This window comes from Phyllostomus hastatus, unplaced genomic scaffold (genome assembly GCF_019186645.2).
Source record: "Phyllostomus hastatus isolate PE091 unplaced genomic scaffold, TTU_PhHast_1.1 phas_scaffold_46, whole genome shotgun sequence".
Taxonomy (NCBI): domain Eukaryota; kingdom Metazoa; phylum Chordata; class Mammalia; order Chiroptera; family Phyllostomidae; genus Phyllostomus; species Phyllostomus hastatus.
In genome coordinates, this window is record NW_025334032.1 from 43,690,047 (window position 1) to 43,712,657 (window position 22,611).

Below are 22,611 nucleotides of genomic sequence, written 5' to 3' on the forward strand. Positions count from 1 at the left end.
AATGCACGGACCACAGCTGTCCTGTGGAGGAAAAGGGGGCAGCACGGCTAGTCTCTCAAGGGGCGAGGGTCTGTGAGTGCCTTGGCCACTCCCTCAGAGGAGAGCGCCCCAACCCTTGCCTACACAGGCTTTTATTGTTTTCTCGGGGCTTACATCGGAGAGACATTCATTATCTATTACACAGAATATTGTTGTCTACATTTTAGGTACAACCAAGGAAGTGAAAATAACATACAGAGGGGAATGGCAGCAAGCTGATTAGCTCTGTCCTTGGGAGAATTCACACAGGCTTTGGAAACTACCTGGAAGATGGATGATACACATTTGTTGTTTCAGACCAGGGTGATGGAGTTTTAGCAAGAGCAAGCCATCACAGTCGGTATGCATTTTCTAGGCCTGATTCCCACGGGAAAAGTCGGTTTGAAGGTCCAGCTCCTGCCCACCACTTTGCTTCTGTAGGTTTCCCACCAGAGCCGAGTCACATCTGCCTGACTGAAACATACTGGTCCTCTACAGTACCAGTCTCATCACCTGCCACCTGGGATGATGGTAAATTTTGGAGATTTTCCACTTGAATGTCACCATCCTTGATAGCCTCTGGAGGCTCAGGCCCACCTGTCTCTTGTCCCTCACAATTACTACAGAGAGACCTGGTTCCTCGTGGGACCTGAGACTGTACAGGAAACAGCATTGACAGATTCAAACTTACACAAGGCAAGCAGATGAGTTCCAGAAAGTTTATTCCTGTGTGGAAACAGCCCCACCCTGCTTGTGTCCTTACCCCACCTGAAGGTTCTCCGAGAGTTTCCCCCTCCCAGTTTGCATACAGAGCAGTAGGTATGCTTTGTTCTCTAAGGGACTTTATCATGACGCACAGCTGGGATGAACAATATAATTACTCTGAAGTCACCCAAGTTGCAGCCCCTGCTGAACTCTGCGGGAACCCAGAGCCTTATATAAGGGCAAGGCTCCGCTTCCCATCCACTCAGCTGCTTAGCTTCCCAGCCGCCAGCATGAGGCTCCACCACCTTCTGCTTGTATTCCTCTCCGTGCTCCTGCTGTCGGTGCCAGGTAAGCGGGGCAGAGCCAGGGGGCCACACAGGTGGGAAGGGCAGGGCAGTCGCTCTTTGTGCCCTGATCTCTCTCCCTCACCTTCTCTCTCTCCCCTGTCTTCTTCTGTCTCCCCATCCCCATCCCTCCCTTCTCCAACTTTTCTCTTCTACACACAGTCTTAGACCAAAGAGAGTGTCTCCCTTGTTCCTGAGATCCGAGCACCCTGCCCATTGCCACCAGGGAAGGAGGTGCAGAACCTTCCCTGAGCCTCTGCGAAGGCCCTTTCCAGCTTGTAAACATCATCTACTCACCGAGCTCCAGGGTCAGATGCTGCTAACAGAGGCGGCCTCTGTTGCGTAGCTTTTCTTATTTAATACAAGCAAGAAATTGGATTTTGTCTAAGGTCAGACGTGTAGAGTGTCACTTTCTAAGTCTTATCCTGAAGGGTGGAGTCTCCAGTAACCTAGACAATAACAAAGCCCATCCTGGACGTGGGCAGCCACTGTTTGGGGAGACATTTGTGCCTTTGCCTTCTCGGCCTCAGGATCCATGACGACGCATGTCGGACAGGGCTGCTCTTGGCTCAGGGCTTGGAGCTCTGACACCTGGATGCCCACGCTTGACTTTGTCCTCGGTGTGACAAAAATGGATGAGAAGGATAAAGGAGGAACTGGGAGAAGGGGAGAGAGAAACAGGAGATAGAGACGTGAGGTCACCAATTACCTTAGGAAAACAATGTTGGAAAGTTGTGGTTTTATTCGTTGTGTCCATGGCTGTATTCCAACACAGAACAGTATCAGGGAGGGAGGAGGGAAGAGCAAGAAGAGGGGAAGAGAGGCAGAAAGACTGAAAAGGCCAGGAAGAGAGTATCGAGGCAGTGAGAGGTCTCCCATACTTCCCAGAGATGAGAAACACTCCTACAGAAGGAGTCCTAGAAACGATCTTTATTTCCAATGGTCAGTTCCTTAGTCATTAGGCTCTCCTTCAACAATCTCTCCCCCTAAGCTCTATCTCAGCTCCCATACTTCTCTGAGGAAATGATTAGGAAAACAAAGGTTAAAAATAGACACCTGCTGGCTGTTTCTGATGCTGAAACCACTGGGCTGTGTGCGAACCTGACCTTGCAGGGCTTCCTGGTGACTCTCTGTTGGAGGTCCTCAACGGGCACAGGCTCTGTCTAGTCCCACCCGTCCCTAGGCCCCCAGCTCTGAGACTTTCAGCAGCTGGTTCCAGAAACATAAGGGACCTCTTGAACCCCAGCAGTTCTCACCTGTCTGGAAAGGGGATCCTAACTTGACAGACTCATCTCTTATTATCATAATGGGGTGACCACGACCTTGAGGGTTCACTCAAGGACACACAGATACAGATTGCTTTTGAAAATGGTACTTTGATTTCTGACACTCTTTGCCCCTTTTTGTTTTCCTTGTAGGTTTTTCTCAGATTTTCTCTCCTAGAAGATGCGGGAGCAGAAGAGGTCGATGTGTGCCATTCCGTTGCCCTAGAAATAGAAGAGCAATAGGCAACTGCGTCCTGCCTGGAGTAAAATGCTGCGCATGAAAGTAATTTGAAAACTAAGAACCAGTTGTCACAGAGAAGTCAGAAATGTGCCCTTCGCAAAGACATGGAATTTAAATAAAATAGAACCACTTGGTTCAAAAACAAAGAATCTTGCCCTTTTGTCATTCTGGTTACTATGCAGAGATAGATCGCACGGGTGGATCCCAAAATCCCTGGAGGGCCCCTTGGAAGCTCCCCTACTGACCTTCAGGGACCCCATGCTGCTCTCTTCTTCTGTTTTTCTGGTTCAGGGGCCCCTTTGGGTCACCTGAGCTAACCAGTGACCCCTGTGCTTCCCTAGTATGCGCACTTGGCTCTTGCCCTGTGACCCCTCACCTGCCTCATGTCACCCCTCTGACAGGTGCCTCCTTCACCCAGTCCCCACAGAGTACCCGCTCCTCAGGGGCCCGATCGGGGCTCCACACAGGAAGGGACCCCTCCTTCCTTTAGGCTGCCCAAGTCCTCCCTTCTTTTTGGTCCCTGTGGGTCAACCTCCAATTCTCCCTTTGGCTATAAAACCTCTATGGGAGGGTATTTGGCCACTTTATCTATGAACTGGTCTTTGAGGAGAACATGGCTTTATTCATTGTGACCCATTTGGTGGCAATGAGGAGTCAGACACAGTGTGTCTCTCCAGAGGGACACAACATGAGGAAGGTCAGGGGTGTAGCACAGCAGTCCTTTTGAAGGTACATGTGCAGGAAGATAACTGACCATGGGACACAGAACAGGAGACCAGACACCAGAAGGAAGACAACAGAGATGGCAGGGGGAGCACAGAGATGCTGGTCTCACCTGCCTCTTGTCTTGGCTTAGTTGTTTGAGCAACACCCTTTGGAGGGAGTGTCTACAGTCCCCCACTTCCCACCTTCTCTTGGGAGGTGACATCACTCAAGTCTGACTCACCCCCCACCTCTGCAGCAAACTGACCCCCTGTCCAGAAGGAATCATAATGCATGCTGGCCTCACTCAGCCCTTTCTCTGCCCACTGTGACGTGACCTGACCCAAACCCTAATTATGTGGCAATGGGCAGCTGCTCTTAGGTGTCCCTGCCTGGAAGGACAGCAGCAGACAGCCTGTGAAGGGTGAAGGAACCTATTGCAAGGTGGGTGTTCAGGAGAGAGCCACATGTGGGAGAAGAAGAGGTGGGAATAAATCATAATATTTAGGGAGTCAATAAAAATGATTGCTTTCAGTGTACAAGCATAGGGGGTAGGAATGTGGACCAAAGCTTTCACTGTATACACTTTGTTCTATTAATATTATTATTACACTATAATTATTTTGCTAAAGTCAAGTAAAACCCTCAGAGCTACTGTGTAGAATTAAGTGTGACTTATTTAAACAGATTACCACACTTACTCTGTTTTTAAGTGAGTAGCAACAAACTAAAATTGGTCCCTAGTTAGTGAAAAATTCAAATGCTGATGCAAAGATTCAAAACTCTCCTTTCACCTTTGCTCCAGCAAGAAAGAAAGGAACAAATTGTGGAAACTTATTCATCTGTGGAGCCATTTCATAAGTGAAATGCAGAGGGGAATTGTGTGAACTTACCTACAATTCTAGGTTCTTTTGAAGACCATCTTTCTTCCATCCCTGATATGACAGAAGGTTCACTACCAGATTCTAATTTCATGGGCCACCCCCCGAAAAAGACAATTTGGTCAAATTCCAGTTTTAAATTGCAGTGTTTTTCTGAGACAATCTATACCTTAATCGAAGAAACGAACAGCCTGTGTCATTTCTGAAACCCAGAAGTTCCCTGGGAAGCCCTTCTTGCATTGAGATGGTTCCCTGGCAGGGACCTCAGCTCCAGCACAGCTCTGCATGGAGAGGCACCAGCCAGCCACTCACTCCACTGATCCCAGTTTTGCAGATGGGACACGGGAGCGTGGTACTTGATTCCTCATCGATAATCATAAGATAAAGATAGAACTGAAGTTTCAAAAGGCTACTTCAAGATCATTCAACTAATAAGTGGCAGATGAAGGACTGTGAACCAAGATCAATCTGACTCCAAAGCTCATCAACTATTAACTGACATTCCTTTTGTTTTCATTCCCCCAAAGGTTACTGTTTACTTCATGGCTGGGGTGAGTTCTTACACGTTTGTATCTTAGTCATAATGTACCTTTCTCCTCCCTAATATTAGTGGCTGTTTTTCAATAACAAGGGAAATCAGATGTCTATCCCCTTCTTTTCCTTTATTCCTTGCTTTCTTCCTCCCTCCCTCCTTCCTTTTTTCCCTTCCTTCCTCCCTCATTATTTCCTCCATGCATCCATTTTTTGACTCACTAAAAAATCAGTTCTGCTGTACTAGCACTCATTCATTTAAACAAATGTTTGACTACTTTCTCTATTCCAGACACCCTGTTAAAGGTGCTGAGAATGTGAGATAGTAACAGGACTTGTTATTTTAGAAATTCATGGCATAGTGAAAAAGGGAGACATATAAACAAGGTAAAGTAGAACAGACATGGAGAGGCAGAGATGGGAGAGAACTTTACTGCATCATCTTGGATTCTTCTGGGCTTTATCACAATAATGCATTAACGTAAGCCCTGTATTAAAAAATACTGTCACTGGGATGACAGGGGTGGATCCTGAGAGGATCATGCTAAGTGAAATAAGTTAGGTGGGAAAGGGCAAGAACCACAGGATGTCACTCACACATTGGGATATAAAACATAAAGCAACAAACAAGCAGAGTCACAGACACAGGCAACAGTGTGGTGGGCACCAGTGGGAAACAGGGCTGGGTGAGGTTGAAGAGGGCAGAGGGGTTCAAACACATGGTGACAAAGGGACACTCCGCTCTGGGTGGAGAGCACACAATATAGCATACAGACAATTTATTACAGAATGCTATGCTTGAAATTGATATAATCTTACTTAACCAATGTTAACACAATTAATTTAATTGTTTAAAAATTAACAAGATAGAAGAACAAGGATTGTGGTCCCCAAAGTCTCACCTGCTCATGACATCTGTGAGAGTTTGGCATGGTGAGAGCTTGTCTAGGATGCGTCCACGCTCTTGGAAATAGGTAGCGAAAAACAAAAATATTGAGTAAAAAAGGAGACATTATTTTCATTTACAAAATTTCTCCTCCTTATTTACCTCCTAAAAACGGAGATGGTCATCATATTCCTAAACAAGAAACTAAATTGCCATATAGGGGTATAGACATCTGCCATTAAGATGAATGAGTGACCAGATAACTTGCCCAAACAACTAAGATTTTAAATTATTGTTCTTCTCAAGCAGAAAAAGTACCAAACCTCCAAGTCCTAAGCAGAAGTGAGAATCAAGGAGGAAATGATGACTTAACTCTCAAGGTCTTCCTTTTGGTCAGGCAGAAAGTTGGATCTCTACCCATGTGTCTATAGACGAAACCTCCTCAAATTACAGCCGAGCCTCAATTGAACACCTTCATTGGGAAGACAGGCTTCTTGTCTCTGGCTGAGCGGTTCAAACTCTTTCACAGATCACCTGCCTCCACTGATGTGGACAGAACAAGGAGCCACCACGAGACACTGCCAGCTCTTCCTGTAACCTAGAATTCACTTCCCACCATGAGGCTCCTGTCCCTTCTCTTCCTCCTCCTTGTGTGTCTTACCCAGATGGCACCGAGTAAACGATAGATCCAACTGGTAGGATGAGCCAGTGGCTGACCTAGAAGCCCGGATTAGAAGGGTCAAAGCATCTCTTAATCCACTGAGGCCCTGAAATATGTGACAACTGATTAACATCATAGCTGAGAGAAGCATAGTGTGCACAACGCACTCCATGTGACAAATAAGGAAGGAGAAGCATGAAGAAATTAAAAAGGCTTTCCCAAGTTTGCCCACCACTAGTAATGATGATAGATTAACAATTTCCCAGAAAAAAAATAAGCTTATTTCTTAAGTTGCATGTAAGCCCTGGTTGATGTGGTTCAGTAGATTACACATCAGCCTGTGAACCTAATAGTCACAGGTTTAACTGTATGGGAAAACATATTTGCCAATGATACCTCAGACAAGGATTTAATCTCCAAAACATATAAAGAACTTACACGACTCCACTCTAAGAAGACAAGCAACCCAATTAAAGAATGGGCAAAGGACTTGAACAGACACTCCTCCAAGGAGGACATACAGAAGATCCAAGGACACATGAAACAATGCTCAATATCGCTAGCCATCAGAGGGATGCAAATTAAAACCACAGTGAGATACCACTTCACAACAGTCAGAATGGTCATCATACACAAAGCAACAAACAGCATGTGTTGGAGAGGTTGTGGAGAAAAGGGGACCCTAGTGCACTGCTGGTGGGACTGCAGACTGCTACAACCACTATGGAAAGCAGTATGGAACTTCCTCAGAAAACTAAAAATGGATCTGCCTTTTCACCCAGCAATTCCACTGCTGGGACTATATCCTAAGAACCCTAAAACACCAACACAAAAGAACCTTTGCACCCCAATGTTCATAGCAGCACAATTTACAATAGCCAAGTGCTGGAAGCAACCTAGATGCCCATCAGTGAATGAGTGGATCAAAAAACTATGGTACATTTACACGATGGAATTCTATGCAGCAGAGAGAAAGAAGGAGCTCCTACCCTTTGCAACAGTGTGGATGGAGCTGGAGAGCATTATGCTAAGTGAAACAAGCCAGGCAGTGAAAGACAAATACCATGTGATCTCACCTTTAACAGGAACCTAATCAACAAAACAAAGAAACAAGCAAAATACAACCAAAGACACTGAAATGGGGGACAGAGTGACAGTAACCAGAGAGGAGAGAAGAGCAAATTTCTTCAGGGGAGAATGGGAAGGGCTCACAGGAACAACTTTGAAGGGCACATGGAAAAAACTAGGGGGAGGGTGGAAATGGGAGGGAAGTGCGGAGGGTTGGGTGGGTGGGCTGGAACGGGAGTAAAAGGGAGAAAACTGTACTTGAACAATGATTGAATTAAAAATAATATACAAATAAAAAAGAAGTGGCAGGTTTGATTCCCAGTCAGGGCACATGCCTGGATTGGGGGCCAACTTCCCAGTAAGGGGCACCTGAGGGGCAACCAGACATCGATGTTCCTCTCCCACTCTCTTTTTCCTTTCTTCTCTCTCTGAAAGCAAATAAACAAAACATTTTAACATTTAAAATGGTAAAATGGACTCTGGGTGATGATGATGTGTCAGTTCGGGGTTGTTGGTTTTCACAAGTGTCCCTACTGTCTGGTGGGTGTGCTCGCTATCAAGGGCTGTGCAGGTGGGGGTGGAAGGTACATCTGGGATCTCTATACCTTCCCCTCAATTTTGTTGTGAACCTAAAACTGCTCTAAAAATGCAAGTCAAGTCTTAAGGGGAGCTATAAATTTTTAAACCACAAAGAGAAATCTTAGAAAAATCCTCACCACCAAAAACTGGCACTATTTTAAAAACAAAGAAGGAGCAGGAGTAAGAGGAGGAGAAAAAGAAGAAAGACGAGGAGGGGTAAGAGAAAGAGGAAGAGGAGGAGGAAGAGGAAAAAGAAGATAGAGAAGAAGAAGGGGAGGATGAAGGAGAGGAGAATTATTATTTGTTTAGGAAGAAGAAAAAAGTGAATTCCAGTGGAATGTGGCTCTACATGGAGAAATGAATTCAGCTGCTGAGGGCATAGGCACTCAGTCTTAAAGGGAAAGATTGTAAAGCCAGTAAAGATGAAACTCAGATGCCCATTATTTATGTTTTAAAAATCACTAGAGATATCAAACATAAAGAGATAGATTAAAGATGAAAGGATAGAAATTGATACGCTTTGGAAATATTCATCCAAAGAAAGGAAATAGGCTCTACAGTTCACTAACTCATTAAATCACGTCGTAGATTTTGGGACAAAGCATTACCAGAACTAAACAGGCGGAGGGCGGGGAGCAGTTTCCAGTCTTAAAATGGCCCGTTCATTCACCAGGAACACACACTAATACTAACTCAGAATGGACCTAATAACAGAATTGCAAACATTTCAAAAAACACTGACAGAAATGAAAGAACAAACAAATTAATAATTGTAAGTGGGTATTTCAACATTCATCTGCCTACAAGGAAAAATCAAGCAGACAACATATCAGTGTATCAGTAAAGATGTACAAGACTTGAACCACCCTGTAAGCCACTAGACCCAGTGGGAATTTATTAGGCATCTCACCCAATAGGAGCAGAATACACTACAATGTCACACACTACAGTCCACACTGAGCTACAAAGCAAGTCTCAAACAACAAAACAATTTAAAATCATCCAGTGTATGTCAGTGTCTCCAGCATAATTGAAAAGATATCAATAACAGAAAAATATCTGGAAAGCCTCCAACTTTGCAGAAATTAACCAGAATGTTTCCAATGGGTCGGGGACAAACCACAGAACAAATCAGAAAATCTTTTTAACAAATCAGAAATGAAAACACAACATACAAAACTGTAGCCAAGCCACATAAGGAGCGCTCAGAGAGATTTATAACATTGAATATTTGTATGTTAGGAGTGAGAAATGCTCCCAAATCAACAGGCTGACTTTCTACCACCAATAAGCCAGCATTGAAGGAGATAAACCCACAGGAACAGGCGGGGGGAAGACAACGCACACACAGCAGGGAAGGAAAAGCAAACGCTGGGTCTTGGAGAGAATGGATCCCACCAGGAGTGCTCTCACTGGGTCACTGAGGACAAAGGAAGAACTCACAGGAGGCCTCAGCTGTAGCCCAAGCTTCAGGGAAGCAGGACCACAGCTCTGCATCTCAGGGGACACAGACAGAGAGCTGCCACCAGGTGGCAGTCATCTGCACCCTCACTCCTGACCTCATGCAGGGTCAGGCCACACTTGGTCTTTAAAGGAGTTTGAGGTGTACCACCAGCAGCAACTACAAATTCAGGGCACTCCCTATCAACAGTCCACTGACCACGTGTATGTCTCTGGCAAAATGTCTCCTCAGGTTTTCTGCAAGTTTATCAGGGGTTCTTTGTTGTTGTTGATACTGAGGTTGATGAGATCCTTTCTATTTCAGATATTAACCCCTTGTCAGATACAGGGTTTGCAAATACTTCTCCCATTCCCTAAACTGCCTGTTCACAGTGTTGATGTTTTCCTTTGCCGTGCGTGGCTGACAGGTGTGTGCAAAGATGGTCAACATTACTAATCACGAAGGCAATGCAAATCAAAACCTCAGTATCCCCTCCTACCTGTTAGCATAGCTACTGAGGAAAATAGAAGCTCAAAGATGGGGAGAAAGGCAGCCTTTTGCATGTTTGGAGGGACTGTAAACAGGCACAGCCACTGTGTACAACAGGATGGCCTTTCCCCCAAAACCTAAAAATACACCTACCACAGGATCCAGCAATCCCCTTCCAAATGTGCACCTAAAGGCAAAGAAAGCAGGGCCTCAGATAGATATGTGTGCTCCCCTGGTCCCGAGAGGAATGTTCACAGTAGCTAAGATTTGCAAACAGCCTTCATGCTCACTGACAGACAGGTGAATACAGACCATGTGACATGTACCTGGGGGCCCAGGTCTAAGTGGGGCAACAAGTACAGAAGAACCCTCTTGTCTGGAGGCAGGAGAACACTGCCCAGGACAGGTATCTGCCCCCTGTGCCCCTGCAGCACACAGCAACCACCGAGGTTTCCCCCACGGGTGGATGAGTGAAGAAACACAGGCATATGTGCCAAGGAACATGACTCAACCAGGAAAAGGAAACCTTGCCCTTTGCAACACCATCCAGGAAACTCGAGGGCCTTGTGCTAAGTGGTGGAAGGCAGGCAGAGAAAGACAACCACCATCTACACTCCTTGTGTGTGGAATCCAAAAAGACTGACTCAGATGGAGAGAACAGACTAGTGGTCCCTGGGGTTGGGTGTTCGTGGTCTGAGACTCAACAAAATTCCAGTTATAAGGGCAACAACTCAGGGGATGCGGGGCAGAGCATGCTGAGTACAGTAATAATACAGGGTGTGCATCTGAAACCTGCTAAGCGAGTGGATCGGACAAGTCCTCATTGTAAGGAAAAACCTATAATCTGGTAATGCATGTTCACTAGGCTTACTGGGAGAATCATTTTACAAAAGTTAAAAATAGGAGATCTTTATAATGGAACCTGGGGCTCATATACTGTGATATGCAAAGGGTATCTCAATGAAAATTCCTTTAAAATGCTCCGGCTGCCTCTCTGGCATTGGAAAATGGTTGCGGGGGAATCCTGCAATCCACCTCTTCCACGGTGGACTCCTGAATATCAGTATACCAGTATTCCTCTGATACTGGAAACTGTAGGCAGTAGGGGTTGGAACTGACACCAAACAGGAGAAGCCTGACAACCTCTAACTCCCTTCAACTTCCTCCAAGGCCCTGAGCAGCGCATGGAATTTCCCCAAGGAACCTTCCTTAAAGCAACGCACACAGGGCACAGCCTCCTCCCATGGGGGTCCAGAGGGAAAACGGACGAGGAATGAAATCCACAGCTGTGAAGCTAATTCCTGCAACCCCTGGGGAATGACACTGGTCCCTACATCATAAGTGACATCAGTCTCACTTTGTAAAAATGACTGTCGTTATTTGGTGTCTGTAAATGGCACTGGGTCTTGAAAGGGGATCGTCCTCACTCTTCAGAGACACAGGATGAGATTGGCAGGGTGACCCGCACAATATTGGCCGAGTCCTTTCACCAAACCAGAGAAATATTTTGGAAACCTGACGAGTCCAGACAGAGCTCACAGAGACCCCCTTGCACCCCCAACTTTGCCAGAGGCTCCCTGGTCTGGAAGACACAGGGTTAGGGTCAGGATGGAAGTGACAGGGTCCCAGGGACAACCTGGTCACCAGGAGGGGAAGAAAGTGACCACAGAGATCTGGCGTGCCAGTTACCAGGTCTCCTTCACAACGTCCTTCCATGCCTGGCTGCGCCATCTCCAGGGCACCTCAGAAACTCCCCAGTGAAGGCCACCCCCACCCTCACACCTGATGGCTCCCACAGCTTCCTGTGGGCACCTCCACCCAGCCCGTCACCTGGGGCCTCTGAAGCTCGGCATTTTAGTGAGCACACAGCGTGGACCGTGACCACGTTCCACATCTCTCTCCAGCGTCTCCTTAGAGCACTGGTCAAAAATGACCCTGGATTATGGATTTTTTCACCACCACATCTGAAACAAATGCATCGATACATTCTCTACACAGGATTATAATCTATGTGAGTAGATGTTTCTCTCTCTCAAACATCCTCAGACTGAAGTGGAAGGAATCGGGATGGATGTGCCTTCTTTGGTCTCTGAACACGCTACCCCTGAGTGTGTGGCACAGGGCTGTCCCTGTCCTGGGGCCACCGTTTACTCGGCTGGGACTCAGAGCAACAGGGAGGTTTTGGGTGGCACCCGCAGACGTCAAAGAGCCTGAGGTCATGGGTGCATTCAGAACCGGGTGCCATGGAGGACAGAGAGGGTGTAGAGCTCCTGCCATTCCCTCAGAGAGTCCCCACTGGACTCAAATGACAGGGAGAGCCCAGCCTTGACATGTGTGAGGACAGGACAACTCACTGGCTCCCAGCACTGCTGTCAGGTACAGCTGCATGTCCCCTGAGTATCTGAGTGACCCTAAGTTGCAAGGGCTGCCCTTGCTTTGTGATACAGAGACTCCAAGGAGACAGGTTGGTCACCATTTCACCCTCCATTTTTCCTCTGAGGAAGAGAAAGAAACACAGCATACACCTGTCTCATCACATGCCACCTGGGATGAGGGCAAATTTTAGATTTTCCACATCACTGTCACCATCGTGGTAACCAATGGAGGCTCAGGCCCACTTGTCTCTTGTTCCTTACAATTCCTGTAAAAAGACCTGGTTCCTAAGTGTGACCTAAGACTGTACAGGAAACACAGCATTGACAGATTCAAACTTGTATACGCAAGCAGCTGAGCTCCAGAAAGTTTATTCTGGCATGGAGACAGCCCCGCCCTGCTTAATTCTGCTGGAACCTGGAGCCTTATATAAGGGCAAGGCTCAGCTTCCCGTCCAGTCAGCTGCTCAGCTTCCCAGCCGCCAGCATGAGGCTCCACCACCTTCTGCTTGCATTCCTCTCCGTGCTCCTGCTGTCTGTGCCAGGTGAGCGGGGCAGAGCCAGGGGGCCACACAGGTGGGAAGGGCAGGGCAGTCCCTCTCTGTGCCCTGATCTCTCTCCCTCGCCTTCTGTCTCTCCCCTGTCTTCTTCTGTCTCCCCACCCCCATCCCTCCCTTCTCCGTCTTTTCTCTTCTACACACACTCTTAGACCAAAGAGAGTGTCTCCCTTGTTCCTGAGATCCGAGCGCCCTGCCCATTGCCGCAAGGGAAGGAGGTGCAGAACCTTCCCTGAGCCTCTCCGAAGGCCCCGGCCAGCTCGTAAACATCATCTACTCACCGAGCTCCAGGGTCAGATGCTGCTAACAGAGGTGGTCTCTGTTGCGTAGCTTTTCTTATTTAATACAAGCAAGAAATTGGATTTTGTCTAAGGTCACACGTGTAGAGTGTCACTATCTAAGTCTTATACTGAAGGGTGGAGTCTCCAGTAACCTAGACAATAACAAAGCCCATCCTGGACGTGGGCAGCCACTGTTTGGGGAGACATTTGTACCTTTGCCTTTTCTGCCTCAGGATCCATGACGACACATCCCTGACAAGGCTGCTCTTGGCTCAGGGCTTGGAGCTCTGACAGCTGGATGCCCACGCTTGACTTTGTCCTTGGTGTGACAGAAATGGATGAGAAGGAGAAAGGAGGAATTGGGAGAAGGGGAGAGAGAAACAGGAGATAGAGACGTGAGGTCACCAATTACCTTAGAAAAACAATGTTGGAAAGTTGTGGTTTTATTCATTGTGTCCATGGCTGTATTCCAACACAGAACAGTATCAGGGAGGGAGGAGGAAAGGGCAGGAAGAGGGGAATGAAGGCAGAAAGACTGAAAAGGCCAGGAAGAGAAGATCGAGGAAGTGAGAGGTCTCCCATACTTCCCAGAGATGAGAAACACTCCTACAGAAGGAGTCCTAGAAGCCATCTTTATTTCCAATGGTCAGTCCCTTAGTCATTAGGCTCTCCTTCGACAATCCCTACCCCTAAGCTCTATCTCAGCTCCCATACTTCACTGAGGAAATGATTAGGAAAACAAAGGTTAAAAATAGACACCTGCTGGCTGTTTCTGATTCTGAAACCACTGGGCTGTGTGCGAACCTGACCTTGCAGGCTTCCTGGTGACTCTCTGTTAGAGGTCCTCAACGGGCACAGGCTCTGTCTAGTCCCACCCGTCCCTAGGCCCCCAGCTCAGAGACTTTAAGCAGCTGGTTCTAGAAACGTAAGGAACCTCTTAAACCTCAGCAGTTCTCATCTGTGTGGAAAGGGGATCCTAACTTTACAGACTCATCTCTTATTATCATAATGGGGTGACCATGACCTTGAGGGTTATCTCAAGGACACACAGACACAGATTGCTTTGATTTCTGACACTCTTTGGCCCTTTTTATTTTCCTTGTAGGTTTTTCTGACTTTATAAATCCTGGTACATGCAGGAAGATAGGAGGTCAATGCTCACAATTCGTTTGCCCTAGAGGTAAAAGAGCAATAGCCTACTGCATGGTGCCTGGAGTAATGTGCTGTGTAGGAAAGTAACTTGAAAAGGAAGAACCAGTTGTCACACAAAGTCATCGAAGACATTGAAGACCTTTGCAAAGACATCGAATGGAAATAAAATTGAACCATTTGGTTTAAAAACCAAGAATCTTGCCCTTTCATTATGGTGCTTACTGTGCAGAGATTGACCGCTGGGACTGATCCCAAAATCCCTTGAGGGCCCCTTTGAAGCTCCCCTACTGACCTTCAGGGACCCCATGCTGCTCTATTCCTCTGTTTCCTGGTTCAGGGGCACCTTTGGGTCACCTGAAATCCCAGTGACCCCTGTGCTTCCCTAGAATGTGCACTTGGCTCTCCCTTCCTCCAGCCCCATCAGCCCTCACCTGCCCCATGTCACCCTGCTAACAAGTGCCTACTTCACCCAAGACCCACAGAGCACCCTCTCCCCAAGGGCCCCACACCTGCTCCCCACTGGAAGGGACACGTCCCTCCTTTATGCTGCCCAAGTCCTCCCTTCTTTTTGGTTCCTGTGGGTCAACCTCCAATTCTCCCTTTGGCTATAAAACCTCTGGGGAGTGGACTTGGCCCACTTCATCTATGAACTGGTCTTTGAGGAGAACATGGCCTTATTCATTGTGACCCATTTGGTGGTAATGAGGAGTCAGACACAGTGTGTCTCTCCAGAAAGACACAACATGGGGAAGGTCAGGGGTGTAGCACAGCAGTCCTTTTGGAGGTACGTGTGCAGAAAGACGACCGAGCATGGGACACAGAACAGGGGAACAGACACCAGAAGGAAGACAACAGAGATGGCAGGGGGAGCACAGAGATGCTGGTCTCACCTGCCTCTTGTCTGTGCTTAGTTGTTTGAGCAACACCCTTTGGAGGGAGTGTCTACAGTCCCCACTTCTCACCTTGTCTTGGGGGGTGACATCACTCAAGTCTGACTCACCCCCACCTCTGCACCAAACTGACCCCTGTCCAGAGGAATCATAATGCATGCTGACCTCACTCAGCCCTTTCTCTGCCCACTGTGACATGATCTGACCCAAACCCTAATTATGTGACAATGGGCAGCTGCTCTTAGGTGTCCCTGCCTGGAAGGACAACAGCAGACAGTCTGTGAAGGGTGCAGGAACCTATTGCAAGGTGGGAGTTCAGGAGAGAGCCCCATGTTGGAGAAGAAGAGGTGGGAATAAATCATAATATTTAATGAGTCAATAAAAATGATTGCTTTCAGTGTACAAGCATAGAAGGTAGAAATATGGACAAAAGCTTTCCCTCTATACACTTTGTTCTATTAATATTATTATTGCACTATTATTATTTTCCTAGAGTCAAGGAAGTAAAACCCTCAGAGCTACTGTGTAGAATTAAGTGTGACTTATTTAAACAGATTACCACACTTACTCTGTTTTTAAGTGAATAGCAACAAACTAAAATTGGTCCCTAGTTAGTGAAAAATTCAAATGCTGATGCAAAGATTCAAAACTCTCCTTTCACCTTTGCTCCAGCAAGAAAGAAAGGAACAAATTGTGGAAACTTATTCATCTGTGGAGCCATTTCATAAGTGAAATGCAGAGGGGAATTGTGTGAACTTACCTACAATTCTGGGTTCTTTTGAAGACCATCTTTCTTCCATCCCTGATATGACAGAAGGTTCACTACCAGATTCTAATTTCATGGGCCAACCCCCGAAAAAGACAATTTGGTCAAATTCCAGTTTTAAATTGCAGTGTTTTTCTGAGACACTCTATACCTTAATGGAAGGAACCAACCTCTTGTGTCATTTCTGAAACCCAGAGGTTGCCTGGGAAGCCCTTCCTGCATTGGGATGGCTCCCTGGCAGGGACCTCAGCTCCAGCACAGCTCTGCATGGAGAGGCACCAGGCCAGCCACTGACTCCACTGATCCCAGTTTCTCACATGGGACACGAGAGCGTGGTACTTGATTCCTCATCAAAGATACAGGTAGAACTGGAGCTTCAAAAGGCTATTTCAAGATCACTCAGCTAATAAGTGGCAGATGAAGGACTGTGAACCAAGGTCATTCTGACTCCAAAGCTCATCAACTATTAACGGAAATTCCTTTTGTTTTCATATCCACAAAGGTTACTGCTTACTTCATGGCTCTGATGAGTTCTTTGACATTTGTATCTCAGTCATAATGTACCTTTCTCCTCCCTAATATTACTGGCTGTTTTTCGATAAGTAGGGAAATCAGATATCTGTCCTCTTCTTTTCCTTTCTTCCTTTCTTTCTTCCTTCCTCCCTCCTTCCCTCCTTCCTTTTTCCCTTCCTTCCTCCCTCATTATTTCCCCCATGCATCCATTTTTTGAATCACTCACAAATCAGTTCTGCTGCACTAGCACTCATTCATTTAAACAACTGTTTGACTACTTTCTCTATCCCACGCACCCTGTTCAAGGTGTTGAGAATGTGAGATAGTAACAGGACTTGTTATTTTAGAAATTCATGGCATAGTGAAAAAGGGAGACATATGAACAAGGTAAAGTAGAACAGACATGGAGAGGCAGAGATGGGAGAGAACTTTAGTGCATCACCTGGGATTCTTCTGGGCTTTATCACAATAATGCATTAACGTAAGCCCTGTATTAAAAAATACTGTCACCGTGATGACAGGGATGGATCCTGAGAGGATCATGCTAAGTGAAATAAGTGAGCTGGGAAAGGGCAAGAACCACAGGATGTCACTCACACGTGGGATAAAAAACACAAAGTAACAAACAAGCCGAGTCACAGACACAGGCAACAGTGTGGTGGGTACCAGCGGGAAAGGGGGTTGGACAAAGGTTGAAGAGGGCAGAAGGGCTCAAACACATGGTGACAAAGGGACACTGCCCTCTGGGTGGTGAGCACACAATGTAATGTACATACGATTTATTACAGAATGCTATGCTTGAAATTGATATAATCTTACTTAACCAATGTCACCCCAATTAATTTAATTGTTTAAACATTAACAAGAAAGAAGAAGAAGTATTGTCGTCTTCAAAGTCTCACCTGCTCGTGACCTCTGTGAGAGTTTGGCATGGTGAGAGCTTGTCTAGGATGCATCCACGCTCTTTGAAATAGGTAGCCAAAAATAAAAAAGACTGAATAAAAAGGAAAGATTATTTTCATTTACAAAATTTCGCCACTTTATTTACCTCCTAAAAAGGGAGATGCTGTTCATATTCATAAACAAGAAACTAACTTGTCATAAAGGGGTATAGATACCTGCCATAAAGATGAAATGGAAGACCAGATAATTTGCCGAACCAACTCAGTTTTTAAATTATTGTTCTTCTCAAGCAGAAAAAGTACCAAACCTCCAAGTCACAAGCAGAAGTGAGAATCAAGGAGGAAATGCTGACTTAGTCTCAAGGTGTTCCTTTTGGTCAGGCAGAAACATAGATCTGTCCCCATGCATCTCTGGACGAAACCTCCTCAAATTACAGCCGAGACTCAATTGAACACCTTCAGTAGGAAGACAGGTTTTTTTTGTCTCTGGCTGAATGTTTCAATGATGTGCACTGAACAAGGATCCACCACCAGACACTGCCAGTTCTTCCTGTAACCCAAGAATTCACTTCCCACCATGACACTCCTGTCCCTTCTCTTCCTCCTCCTCGTGTGTCTTACCCAGATGGCACCAGGTAAACTGTAGATCCAGCTGGTAGGATGAGCCAGTGGCTGACCTAGGAGCCCAGAGTAGAGGGGGCCAAAGTGTCTCTTAATCCACTGAGGCACTGAAATATGTGACAACCGATTAACATCGTAGCTGAGAGAGACATAGTGTGCACAACGCACTCCACCTGACAAATAAGGAAGGAGAAGCGTGAAGAACTTAAAAATGTTTTCCCAAGTTTGCCCACGACTGGTAATGATGATAAATGCACATTTTCCCAGAAAATAAATAAGCTTATTTCTTAAGTTGCATGTAAGCCCTGGCTGGTGTGGCTCAGTGGATTACACATCAGCCTGTGAACCTAAAGGTCGCAGGTTTGATGCCCAGTCAGGGCACATGCCTGGATTGGGGCCTACTTCCCAGTAAGGGGCACATGAGAGGCAACCAGACATGGATGTTTCTCTCCCACTCTTTCTCCTTCCTTTCCTCTCTCTCTAAAAGCAAATAAACAAAATATTTTTTAAAATGGTAAAATGGACTCTGGGTGATGATGGTTTGTCAGTTCGGGGTTGTCGGTTTTCATAAGTGTCCCTTCTGTCTGGAGGGCTATGGGGGCTGTGCAGGTGGGGGTGGAAGATACATTGGGAATTTCTGGACCTTCCCCTCAATTTTGTTGTTAACCTAAAACTGCCCTAAAAAGGCAAGTCTACTCTTAAGGGAAGCTATAAATTTCTAAACAGCAAAAAGAAATCTTAGAAAAATTCTCACCAGCAAAAACTGACACTATTTTTTAAAAATGAAGGAGCAGGAGTAAGAGGAGGAGAAAAAGAAGAAAGACGAGGAGGGGGAAGATAAGAAGAGGAAGAGGAGGAAGGGGAGAAGAGGAAGGAGAAGAAGAAGAAGAAGAATGAGAGGAGGAGGAGGAAAAAGAAGGAGGAGAAGAAGGGGAAGAAGAAGGGGAGGAAGAAGAACAAGGAGGAAGAGAGGAAGAAGGGAGGAGGAGAAGAAGAATTATTATTTCTTTAGGCAGAAGAAAAAATGAAGCCAGGTGGAATGTGGCTCTACATGGAGTAATGAATTCAGTTGCTAAGAGCCTAGGCACTCAGTCTTAAAGGGAAAGGTTGTAAAGCCAGTAAAGATGAGACTCAGATGGCCATTATTTATTTTTTAAAAATCACTTGAGATATCAAACATAAAGATATGGATTAAAGAAGAAAGGATAGAAATTGATACACTTTGAAAATATTAATCCAAAGAAAGGAAACAGGCTCTATACTCAGCTAATTCACTATAAATCATGTCGTAGATTTTGGGACAAAGCATTACCAGGACTAAACAGGCGGAGGACGGGGAGTAGTCTCCAGTCTTAAAGTGGTTCGTTCATTCACCAGGAACAGACAGTAATACTAACTCAGAATGTCCCTAATAACAGAATTGCAAACATTTTCAAGAAACACTGACAGAAATGAGAGAACAAACAAATTAATAATTGTAAGTGGGTATTTCAACATTTATCTGCCTGTAAGGAAAAAAGAAGCAGAAAACATATCAATATACCAGTAAAGATGTGTAAGAGTTGAAAAAACCTATCAGCCAATAGACCCAGTGGGAATTTATTAGACACCTCACCCAATAGGAGCAGAATACACTACAATGTCACACAATACAGCCTGCACTGAGCTACAAAGCAAGTCTCAAAGATCAAAGCAATTTAAAATCATCCAGTGTATGTCAGTATCTCCAGCAGAAATGAGAAGATATCAATAACATAAAAATATCTGGAAGGCTTCCAACTTTGCAGAAATTAACCAGCATGTTTCTAGTGCGTCAGGGACAAATCACAGAACAAATCAGAAAATCTTTTTAACAAATCAGAAATTAAAACACAACATACAAAACTGTAGCCAAGCCACATAAGTAGCGCTCAGAGAGATTTATAACATTGAATGCTTGTATGGCAGAAGTGAGAAATTGCTCCCAAATCAACAGGCTGACTTTCTACCACCAATAACCCACCATCGAAGGAGATAAACCCACAGGGAACACGGGAAGGGGAAGACAACGCACACACAGCAGGGAAGGAACAGCAAACGCTGGGTCCTGGAGAGGATGATGACCCCGGGAGTGCTCTCACTGGGTCACTGAGGACAAAGGAAGAACTCACAGGAGGCCTCAGCTGTAGCCCAAGCTTCAGGGAAGCAGGACCACAGCTCTGCATCTCAGGGGACACAGACAGAGAGCTGCCACCAGGTGGCAGTCGTCTGCACCCTCAACCCTGACCTCATGCAAGGTCACACCACACTCTGTCTTTAAAGGAGTTTGAGGTGTACCACCAGGAGCAACTACGAATTCAGGGCACTCGCTATCAACAGTCCAGTGACCACGTGTATGTCTTTGGCAAACTGCTCCTCAGGTCCTCTGCAAGTTTATCAGGGGTTCTTTGTTGTTGTTGTTACTGAGTTTGATGAGATCCTTTCTATTTCAGATGTTAACCCCTTGTCAGATACAGGGTTTGCAAATACTTCTCCCATTGTGTAAACTGCCTGTTCACGGTGTTAATGGTTTCCTTTGCCGTGCGTGGCCACCAGGTGTGTGCAAAGATGGTCAACATTACTAATCACCAAGGCAATGCAACTCTAAACCTCAGTATCCCCTCCTACCTGTCAGCATAGCTACTGAGGAAAATGGAAGATCAAAGATGGGGAGAAAGGGAGCCTTTTGCATGTTTGGAGGGACTGTAAACAGGCACGGCCACTGTGGACAACAGGATGGCCTTTCCCCCAAAACCTAAAAATACACCTACCACAGGATCCAGCAATCCCCTTCCAAATGTGCACCTAAAGGCAAAGAAATCAGGGCCTCAGAAAGATACCTGTCCTCCCCTGGTCCCTAGAGGAATATTCACAGTAGCTTTGATGCAAAACCAGCCTTCATGCTCACTGACAGACAGGTGAATACAGATCATGTGACATGTACCTGGGGGCCCAGGTCTAAGAGGGGCAACAAGTACAGAAGAACACTCATGCTAGAGGCAGGAGAACACTGCCCAGGACAGATATCTGCCCCCTGTGCCCCTGCAGCACACAGCAACCACCGAGGTTTCCCCCACGGGTGGATGAGTGAAGAAACACAGGCATATGGGCCAAGGCACATGACTGAACCAGGAAAAAGGAAACCTTGCCCTTTGCAACGCCATCCAGGAAACTCCAGGGCCTTGTGCTAAGTGGTGTAAGGCAGGCAGAGAAAGACAACCACTATCTAATCTCCTTGTGTGTGGAATCCTAAAAAACTGACTCAGATGCAGAGAACAGACTGGTGGTCTCCAGGGGAGGTGGGGGTGGGAGTGGTCTGAGACCCAACAAACTTCCAGTTATAAGGGCAACAACTCAGGGGATGCGGGGCAGAGCATGCTGAGTACAGTAATAATACAGGGTGTGCATCTGAAACCTGCTAAGCGAGTGGAGCTGACAAGTCCTCATTGTAAGGAAAAACCTATAATCTGGTAATGCATGTTAACTAGGCTTACTGGGAGAATCATTTTACAAAAGTTAAAAATAGGAGATCTTTATAATGGAACCTGGGGCTCATATACTGTGATATGCAAAGGGTATCTCAATGAAAATTCCTTTAAAATGCTCCTGTTGGCTCTCTGGCATTGGAAAATGGTTGCGGGGGAATCCTGCAATCCACCTCTTCCACGGTGGACTTCTGAATATCAGTATACCAGTATTCCTCTGATACTGGAAACTGTAGGCAGTAGGGGTTGGAACTGACACCAAACAGGAGAAGCCTGACAACCTCTAACTCGCTTCAACTTCCTCCAAGGCCCTGAGCAGCGCGTGGAATTTCCCCAAGGAACCTTCCTTAAAGCAACGCACACAGGGCACAGCCTCCTCCCATGGGGGTCCAGAGGGAAAACGGACGAGGAATGAAATCCACAGCTGTGAAGCTAATTCCTGGGACCCCTGGGGAATGACACTGTTCCCTACATCATAAGTGACATCAGTCTCACTTTGTAAAAATGACTGTCGTTATTTGGTGTCTGTAAATGGCACTGGGTCTTGAAAGGGGATCGTCCTCACTCTTCAGAGACACAGGATGAGATCAGCAGGGTGACCCGCACAATATTGGCCGAGTCCTTTCACCAAACCAGAGAAATATTTTGGAAACATGATGCGTTCAACAGAGTGCACAGAGACCCCCTTGCACACCCAGCTTTGCCAGAGTCTCCCTGGCCAGGAAGGGACAGGGTTAGGGTCAGGAAGGCGGTGACCAGGTCCCAGAGCCAACCTGGTTACCAAGAGGGGAAGAAAGTGACCACAGAGATGTGGCATGCCAGTGACAGGGTCTCCTTCACAACGTCCTTCCATGCCTCGCTGCGCCATCTCCAGGGCCCATCAGAAACTCCCTTGAGAAGACCACCCCCACCCTGACACCTGATGGGACCCACAGCTTCCGGTGAGCGCACCTCCACCCAGCCCGTCACTTGGGGCCTCTGAAGCTCGGCATTTTAGTGAGCACACAGCGTGGACCGTGACCACGTTCCACATCTCTCTCCAGCGTCTCCATAGAGCACTGGTCAAAAATGACCCTGGTTAATGGGTTTTTTCACCACCACATCTGAAACAAATGCATCGATACATTCTCTACAGAGGGTTATAATCTATGTGAGTAGATGTTTCTCTCAAACATCCTCCGACTGGAGAGGAAGGAATCGGGATGGATGCACCTTCCTTGGTCTCTGAACACGCTACCCCTGG

At 46.4% G+C, this 22,611-nt stretch overlaps 1 long non-coding RNA gene across 1 annotated transcript; it reads left to right on the forward strand.

The window, feature by feature from the left end:
* The first annotated feature begins 12,626 nt into the window (after window positions 1-12,626).
* Window positions 12,627-14,366, forward strand: LOC123807806. Its single transcript, XR_006783700.1, has 2 exons — window positions 12,627-12,728; window positions 14,127-14,366. It is a non-coding gene; the product is annotated as an uncharacterized LOC123807806 (long non-coding RNA).
* The last annotated feature ends 8,245 nt before the right edge of the window (window positions 14,367-22,611 follow it).